The 9,368-nt window shown below is 39.7% G+C and overlaps 1 non-coding gene across 1 annotated transcript; it reads left to right on the top strand.

Moving 5' to 3' along the window:
- The first annotated feature begins 1,007 nt into the window (after positions 1 to 1,007).
- Positions 1,008 to 1,171, top strand: LOC136401701 (U1 spliceosomal RNA). Its single transcript, XR_010750708.1, has one exon. It is a non-coding gene; the product is annotated as a U1 spliceosomal RNA (small nuclear RNA).
- Positions 1,172 to 9,368: the final 8,197 nt, after the last annotated feature.

The raw sequence follows: 9,368 nt of genomic DNA, 5'->3' as shown, positions 1-9,368 counted from the left end.
AAGAGAAAGATGTGTTTCCGCCTTGCATAGTAATTCGGGGATTGCAAGAGGACCTCAAATTCAAGGGGTGAGTACGTATTTGAGTAGATAAAACGTATTGGATAGACTCATGTGAAGAGCCTCAAAGCTTCTTCTGTTTTCAGGAGAGCTTAGTTGGGAACAAAGGAGCCATTTTTCAGTAAAACAGGTTTATATCACACATATATAATTGTGTAAAATGATAGCTTATGTAAAAATCAAATATATAAATAACATTTGTCAAGTCTTACTTTAAGAACACCACAGTGAGTAGCTGTGATGCATAAAGAGCTTGGGGAATGGCTGGGCCTCAATGTGATATTAACAACCAATATTCCTTAGCTCTCTTTAGGTTAAAAGACTAATTTATGTGCCTTCTCATTTCCTTCTCCCAACAATCATAAGAATGAAGTGGCATTCTCATTTTCATTTTATATATTAAGTACACATTTGTGTTAATGTAATCTAGTCTGAAGAACCTGAGGTTTTCATTCAGAGGGACCTAGGTGTAATCCTGATTTTGTCATTTATTTACTTATTGCATTCTCTTGTCAACTTATTTAAGTATGTGTTTCGCAGGGTAAATTTAAATTTCCTGTTTTTCTCCTGTACGAGTTTCCCTGTTGGTAGCTCCCAAAATCTTCATGCTCCTGCATCTTATCACCATTACCTTCATTTAATCACTTGTTTGTTTCTGGTTGGACTTTTATAATAGTCCTTTGGTTTCCTTGTCCTGTGTATACTCTTCATAAAATTCTCCGAGATACATTCCCAAAGTGGAAATCTGTCATCTTATTTCCCCGCCCTAACCCGGCTGACCACTCGCCTACTGTCTATCACAACAAGGCCAGACTCCATAGTATGGGTTACAAATGCCACCTCCCTCAACCAGAGGCAGATGAACGTCAGTTGAGGCCCCGGGGTGCAGAAGAAAATATTAGACCCCTTAAAAAAGGGAGAGAGACAGGGAAAATAAAAATACATGTCAAATACTTACCTGGCAGGGGAGATACCATGATCACGAAGGTGGTTTTCCCAGGGTGAGGCTCACTCATTGCACTCCGAGTGTGCTGACCCCTGCGATTTCCCCAAATGTGGGAAACTCGACTGCATAATTTGTGGTAGTGGGGGACTGCGTTCGTGCTCTCCCCTGGTTAAAAAAAGAAAAAAAAAATACATGTCAACCATATTTTTAAATAAATAAAAAAATATTATGTACTATGAATGTTAAAATTGCACATATAAAACCAAACTTGGTGTCACTAGAGAAAAGTGTAAAGTTGGGTTTTTGCGGGGCCCTTCAGAAGTCGAGGCCCAGGGTGCGCGCCAAGGGTGCCCACCATTAAATCTACCTCTGCCCTCATTTTAGGCCACTGTCCCTGGTGCCCCTGTGCTAAGATCAGTTCACATTGCCTGTATGTTCCTGAACATGACCTGCACTTTGTCTCTTTGTACAGGCTGTGTCCTCTGCCAGGTTTCTTAATGATTCTTGGTAAAGCACTTCTCTATAAGAATTCTACCTAACAATAGTTGCCTGTATAAATTTCTCCAGAGAGATAGTAGCTGGATGCCCCAAACTATGTTACGGCACTTACTTCTTTAGCTCTTCTTTCTTTCCAATTAAAATGAAAAGTAGGCCCTGGCCGGTTGGCTCTGTGGTAGAGCGTTGGCCTGGCGTGCAGGAGTCCTGGGTTCAATTCCCAACCAGGGCACACAGGAGAGGCGCCCATCTGCTTCTCCACCCCTCCCCCTCTCCTTCCTCTCTGTCTCTCTCTTCCCCTCCCGCAGCCAAGGCTCCATTGGAGCAAAGTTTACCGGGGCGCTGAGGATGACTCTGTGGCCTCTGCCTCAGGCGCTAGAATGGCTCTGATTGCGGCAGAGCAATGCCCCAGATGGGCAAAGCATCGCCCCCTGGTGGGCATGCCAGGTGGATCCTGGTCCAGCGCATGCGGGAGTCTGTCTGACTGCCTCCCCGTTTCCAACTTAAGAAAAATACAAAAAAAAAAAAAAAAAAAAAAAAAAAAAGTAAATTTTTAGTTAAGTAAATTTTTAGTTATACATGCACAAGGTTTCCAAAGCCAAACAGTCCTGTAGAACTAAACAAAAATACAAGTTTCTTGACTCACGCTTCCCACCTTTAGTTCCCACTTCTCAGAAGGGGCCACTTTCATCTTTATAGTGGTTCCATCTAGTTAGTTCCATATTTCTAAATGATATGCTTGTGGTATTATTTCTTGAGTTTATTTTTAAGTTTTAGAGCTTAATTTATTGTTCTGGATTCTTCTACAACTCTCTCTGCTTGGTACCACCCTCCTTTCATAGTTTCTCTCCATCCTTCCAATAAAATCAATATTTAGGTTAAACCAGGCGTAGTCAACTTTTTTATAACTACCGCCCACTTTTGTATCTCTGTTAGTAGTAACATTTTCTAACCACCCACCGGTTCCACAGTAATGGTGATTTATAAAGTAGGGAAGTAACTTTACTTTATAAAATTTATAAAGCAGAGTTACAGCAAGTTAAAGCATATAATAATAATTACTTACCAAGTACTTTATATCGGATTTTCACTAAGTTTGGCAGAATAAGTCTTTATAAAACAACTTCCTATGGTTAAATCTATCTTTTTATGTATACTTTGGTTGCTCTACTACCGCCCACCATGAGAGCTGGAACGCCCACTAGTGGGCGGTAGGGACCAGGTTGACTGCCACTGGGTTAAACCAATCTTTGGTATTTAGATTTTCATGCCTGTGCTAAGTGTGATTAACAGACAAACCATGCAGTATGCTGTGACAATATTTCTTTTTCACACAGCTTTTTTGTTTACTTAGAAAGTATTAAGTAAAAATGTATGTGTACCTACTACTAGTTCTCCCCAAAACTCTTTTGAGAAAAGTGCATTCAAACTCACCTGATAAGTTCTCGTTTTCCCTTTGTTCTGGGAAATATTCTTTATGGAATCTTCCATCTTGCTACTTCAATCTGAGCCAGTTCTTTTTTCTTTTTCCTTTTTAGATCTGTGCCTTGCCTGTTATACTGGGATGTCCTTTCATCCTCATGATCTTTATTCTCTCTTTGTTTTTGGTTGGTCCCCTATTTACAGGGTCCCCAGTGCTCCTTTATCATGGTTCACATCCACATTTTGTTGGAGTATCTTTTCTAGTCACTAATAAAGGACACATGAGAGTTCATTTTTTTTCAGATTTTGCCTATCTTAAAATGCTGCCATCATTCTACTCTTAGAATTATTTAATAGGTTTCTGGCTATAGAATTATAGATTATAAAGTACTAGTGCTAGCCAGTTGGCTCAATGGTAGAGCGTCGGCCTGGCATGTGGACTCCCCGGGTATTTTTCCCGGTCAGGGACACAGGAGAAGCAACCATATGCTTTTCCACCCCTGCCCCTCCCACTTCTCTTTCTTTCTTCTCCTTCTGCAGCCATGGCTCTATGGGTTCAAGCTCATTGGTGAGGCACTGATGATGGCTCCTCTGAGCCTCTGCCTCAGGTGCTAAAAATAGCTCAGTGGTGAGCATGGCCCTAGGTGGGCAGACGGGGTTTGCCAGGTAGATCCGGTTGAGGCACATGCGGGAGTCTGTCTATCTCCCCTCCCCTCACTTGGAAAAGAAAAAGAAGAAGAAAAAAGAAATTAGTTTCATTCAGAATTTTTAAGGCATTTTATCTTCCAGTGGTACAGATGAAAAAAACTGATGGAGCTCTCTTTTCTTATTGTTTGTATTCTTTAATCTGTGTTTTTGTTTAGACCTAAACACTTTTTGAACATATGAAAGTTTTTAGAGTTTTCACTACATCTCTGTTGATTCAAAATTTCACAATAGGCTCTGGCCGGTTGGCTCAGTGGTCGGCCTGACATGCAGGAGTCCCAGGTTCGATTCCCGGCCAGGGCACACAGGAGAAGTGCCCATCTGCTTCTCTACCACTCCCCCTCTCCTTCCTCTCTGTCTCTCTCTTCCTCTCCTGCAGCCAAGGCTCCAGTGGAGCAAAGTTTGCCCGGGCGCTGAGGATGGCTCCATGGCCTCTGCCTAGGTGCTAGAATGGCCCTGGTTGCAACAGAGCAACACCCCAGATGGGCAGAGCATCGCCCCCTGGTGGGCATGCCAGGTGGATCCTAGTTGGGCACATGTGGGAGTCTGCCTGACTGCCTCCCGTTTCCAACTTCAGAAAAATACAAAAAAAAAAAAAATTCACAATAATGTGACTTGATGTAGGTCATTTGACCTTTAGTGGAACCTTTTAATCTGGAAGTCTATTATTTTGAATTATATATGTTTTCAGAAATGACCCTTTAATTCTAAAAAATCTGCATAATTTCTTGGGTGATTTTTCTTCTCTATTTTCTTTTTCAAGAATTTCTATTATTCAGATATTTTTTCTCTATCATCATTTTATCTCCTATTCTCCATCTCCTTTCCTTCTCTTCTTTTCCCTCCCTCTCCTACTTCTTTCTTTCTTTCTTTCTTTCTTTCTTTCTTTCTTTCCTTTCCTACTTTATGGAACTTTCTCAAATTGTCTTCTAGCCCTTCTAACAAATTTATATTTTTTGTATTATATGATTTTATTTTAAATGGCTCTTTTTGTTTCAATATTTTAAATTTTTTATTGCATTAATGTAATATTTTCTTAATATCCAGATACTGATGATAGGTTTTATAGATTTTTTTCTTCTTTGCTTTCATGTCTTTCAAATTTCTTTATTCTATTTATTTTTGTCCATGTTTTTCATCAGATAACTTTGAATATTTTGTGGACTATTTATATTTATTAATGAAGTGTTAAGAAGTTGACTGGAATCTCTGCATTCACAGATGGAACGTGTTAAATGCTAGGTTTTCCAGGAGGGTGACATGGTTGAAATTCTTCATGGTTGGGGCAATGGGCACATGAAGCAGTATGCAGATAATGTTTTATTGAGCTGCATACCTGAAACCTATACCCCAATAAATTGAATAAAAAATAAAATTAAAAGAAAGAAATTCTTCATTGGAGGTCCCCACTGGCTATATTTATAGGACTTCTTTCCCCAGAGTAATTGTTTTATCTTTGCTTTCCAGGTAAACGCCTGAGAGCATTCTTTCTAGAATTTTGCCAAGCAAAGAGACTGGCATCATGTTTAGAACATAGATATTCATTTAATCCTCCTCTTTTACTAAATGAATCTCAGAACACATCTGGGACTGGTTTTCTTGCATTCAGGGCTTCTGCTATTCAGTGTCACTAGAAAGTAAAATTCCAGCCTTCTTGAGATGGGGAAGGGCTATCTTTGAGCAGGCTAGGGTAATGTTTTCTATTCATTTTTCTTTTATTTATTTATTATTATTATTCATTTTAGAGAGGAGAGGGAGAGACAGAGGGAGAGAGAGAGAGGAGAGACAGAGAGAGAGAAGGGGGGGAGGAGCTGGAAGCATCAACTCCCATATGTGCCTTGACCAGGCAAGCCCAGGGTTTTGAACCGGCGACCTCAGCATTTCCAGGTCGACGCTTTATCCACTGCGCCACCACAGGTCAGGCCACTATTCATTTTTCAAACAAAATTTTAGCTCATTCTATTCATTTTTCAAACAAAATTTTAGCTCATTTCTATAGGCTTTTAGTTGTATGCTTTACTTACATAGGTTCTTGATGCATCTGTATCCTGAAGCTCTCCAGAATTCTAGTTTATCTGGTTCACTTCTAGGGTTCCCTTAAAATGGGCTGAGCTTTCTGCTGTGTCAGTTATTATTATCTTTCCTTTCTGGCTTCTTTAAAAAAAAATAATATCCTTCCCTTTTCTGTTTACCTCGTGAGTATGTGCCTTTTTCTTTTTTAATCTTTTTTACTGTGATCTTGGGAAGACCATATAGTACACAATATGTGTTCAATGCTCCCTGTCTATCCTGAGTTCCCTTTATGTCTCATTTTGATTCAGTCTGCATCCACTTTTGGCTAGGCTGAAAGATAAAATCCATTATTTCTATCAGTTTTTAGTCAACAATTTTGTGTCTGTGTTTTCCTGACATAAGCAGTTATCATATAAATCAGGTTGGTTGAACATTGCGATTTGCTGTGATTATAATAATTTTTGGACCCTATCACTGAATAAGAAGAATTAGTTATAAGTCTGGCATCTATCTATACAAGTTTAGAGAGAAAAACAAACAAACAAACAGAGTACTTTTAGGTGGCGGTAGTAAAAACAGTTTATATGAAATTTTATCATCTCCTTTTCTAACTTGCCTGTAGGCTAATAACAGTCACGCCCAAGGACACACATTCCTCTGCATTTACAACCTTTTGACCAGCAAAACCCGACTACTAAACAGAGGCAGCCTCATGAGACTGCAGTTTTATGATGGGCTTGGGAGCAACTGTCTCACATTCTGGTTGTACTTACTTTCTGTTGGAGCTCATTCTCGACTATTCCATGATTTGAAGAGACACACTGCTGATTTTATTGTTCAGTGCCTTTCTTCTCCTTCTTCTTGTGGCATGAGTGATGTTCCACCCTGAGGATTAAGATATATAATAACAAAACAGAAACCCTCACGTTTAGCTGTAGCTAGATTTATTGCTAAGTTTATGGAGATTACTGAGGGCTGGGAACACAAGTCCAAGAAGGTCTCTGCAGTTACAACTGTGTGTGGAGTGAGATGCTATTACAGATTGAGGACAGTAAACACCTCTGAGGTTGTGTGTCACTTCCTGCAGGCCCCATGAGTCTCTGTGATTTAAGTCAAAAGGTGTCTGTTAGTAATGCAAACAAAACGTTGTTTAACCTCTGAATTCCAACATCTGGAATACTTATCCCTGTGGCAACTTGGCGGTTCACTGAGCACTCACTATTCCAGTGGTCCACCAAAGCACAGTTTTGGCTTGAAAAAGGATTGTGTTGGAGAAAAGTTTGATTCACTATGAATACCAAAGGGATTCGTGATAATGGTGTCACCACTAACTCCACAGCCTGCCTCTGGGAATTGTGATCCAGAGTGAGGCTGCTTTCTGATGCCATGAGTAAAGATGCCAGGAAAGCCTTCTGTGGGACCTAGTTGCAAACGCAAGACTTTTCTTGTTCCCTTTAAAGACTCTCTAATCCATATACTTAGTTTCACCATTATATTTCTCTGTCTGCCTCTGAATGGAGTCCAAGTAATTCAACTTTGGTTCTTTTTGAAAATGGTTGAGGGGCTCAAGTAAACTTTGTTGATATCCTGTACTTCATTTATTTTCATTTTTATATGCTTTGATTAAACATAAAACAAAGTGCCACTAGAATAAACAGGCTACTTGTTAATGGCAACAGGTAACTGGAGCTTCCTCCAAAGTTCTGAAGACACTATTTTCCAATGCCTAAGTAGAACCCAAAGTGTAGTTACCACAGACTGGAAACCCGGCAAGTGGAGCAGTTTCCTGGTGGTGTCAGGGACCCTGGGCAGGGAAGTGGCAAGACCTTTACCCAGCAGAGTTAACTATAAGCCATAAAAACACCCAGGAGCAGAGCTGAGTGAAGCATGGATCCAGTTAGTCATTGAAACAAAAGTATGTGGCTTGCTACAAGTTCCTGGTAATGACTTCAGGCCTGATTGGCTTGGTATTTCTTGGTATTGCTCTGTGTGGGTGATTGCTTTTCTTTATTAAAGATAATTTACAAGGAACAGATACCATCCCGTTTCTGGATGTTTATTCCTTCTAACCAGTGGCAACTTTGGCCTTTTTTGGAGGGATGAAACCCTTGAGCAAGTTTCAAAATACTGCCTTGGGAAAGGATCACGAGTGTGTTTTGAAGCTCTAGGACCCTAGCTCAGTCCTCCGTAGCCTGACATTTCTTTTCCACACATCTTCCTCCTGTCTGGGCATCCTGGAAGTTTTTTCCCATTCAATGGATAATGGTAATTAATACCAGTTGTTTAACAGCTTACAAACAATAAAATATTTTCTTCCATTGGTCCTTATTCTGGGAAGCAGATGTCATTTTATTGTTTTACAAATAGAGTGACCAAAGAGGTGCTGAGGAAAATTGAGTTGGTCATGGCCACACAGTAAATGAGTAGTAGAGGTGAATTCAAATAAGACTTTAGAATCCAAAACATTACTCTTATTTTTTAAGCACAGTGCTCTAATTGTCTAGTTTCTTCCTTATCAGAGAATAAGAGTCAGAGAGAAAAATAGCTTATTTATAATTACAGAGCCAAACAATTGCAGAGAATTAAGGAGTTAACTACTGAGTATTACCTGTATTATGTCCATTGCTGTGTTAAGATTACACAGCAGCCGTTGGTGAAATTTCGCTTTTTCTTATATCAGTTTATAAGAAAGTTTTTAGCTGTCTTCAGCAAAATGAGGTCAGAACTCTCTTCACACATACACCCCATCTTCCCTGACAGACATCTTCACTGTGATATTTTTCATTTCCTTACTCTTTTTTTCTTAGGACTATCACCACCTGACACTTTATATTTTAACTTATTTATGTTGTTTATTGTCTGCGACTACCAATAAAATGTACACTCCGATTAGAGCAGGGCTTTTTGTCTGTTACCTTTACTCCCGTAAACCCAGTTGACGGGGCTCTACCTGGTCCATAGTGGGCGCTCAATAAATGCTTGTGGAACGAATGGAGGAATGACAAGGCTAACGTACAGAATTCAGAATAATCAGTTTCTAAGTAGGACAGTACAATCTAGCTGCAAAAGTGATTCAAAGATGAGAGACAACTCACAGCTGTCATTTTCAAAGATCTCTGAAGAAACGAAAAGGGTGGCACTAATGCAAGATTGTGAAATCAGCACTGGGTTTACGTAGTTGGAACAGGGAAGGGAGACATTGCAGCTGAAGAAAACAAGGCAGCAATAGGAAGCAGATGTAAGTGGATAACAGGGAAGACGCAACCAATCTTGGAATAAACGAAGGCATTCTCTGTCTCCTAGTTCCCATTTCACGCCCTGAATGTTTAGCCCATAATTTATTTTTTAAAGTGACATTTCCAAGTGCACATGTTTTCACACTTGGGGGAGGAAATTTTATTTGAGTGTATTTTTCTTTGGTTCTGAACACCGGAGTCAAAACAGAGAGCAGAAATCAATGATTTCATTGAGTAGGAAGAAGAATGCCTTTTGCGAGTGGGTCCAAGAAATAGATCTGAAGGTAGAAAGGAACTGAAAGTGAATGACATGTTCTAGTATTTACTGTTGTGCCGCTGACAAGTGAACAAACACCTTCGTAAATTAATAGTCCCTAATTGTAGCTTGAAAGGCAACTAAATAGATGGTTTGGATTTTTGTCTCACTTCATTTCTAATGTTATGAAATATGACCCTTAGTGAGTTTTTCTGGCTTGGAAACACTGAGCTAAAAT

The sequence above is a fragment of the Saccopteryx leptura genome, chromosome 3 (assembly GCF_036850995.1).
Source record: "Saccopteryx leptura isolate mSacLep1 chromosome 3, mSacLep1_pri_phased_curated, whole genome shotgun sequence".
NCBI classification, from domain to species: Eukaryota; Metazoa; Chordata; class Mammalia; order Chiroptera; family Emballonuridae; genus Saccopteryx; species Saccopteryx leptura.
Note: the sequence above shows the minus strand (reverse complement) of the source record. Positions and strands in the feature narration are given on the sequence as shown.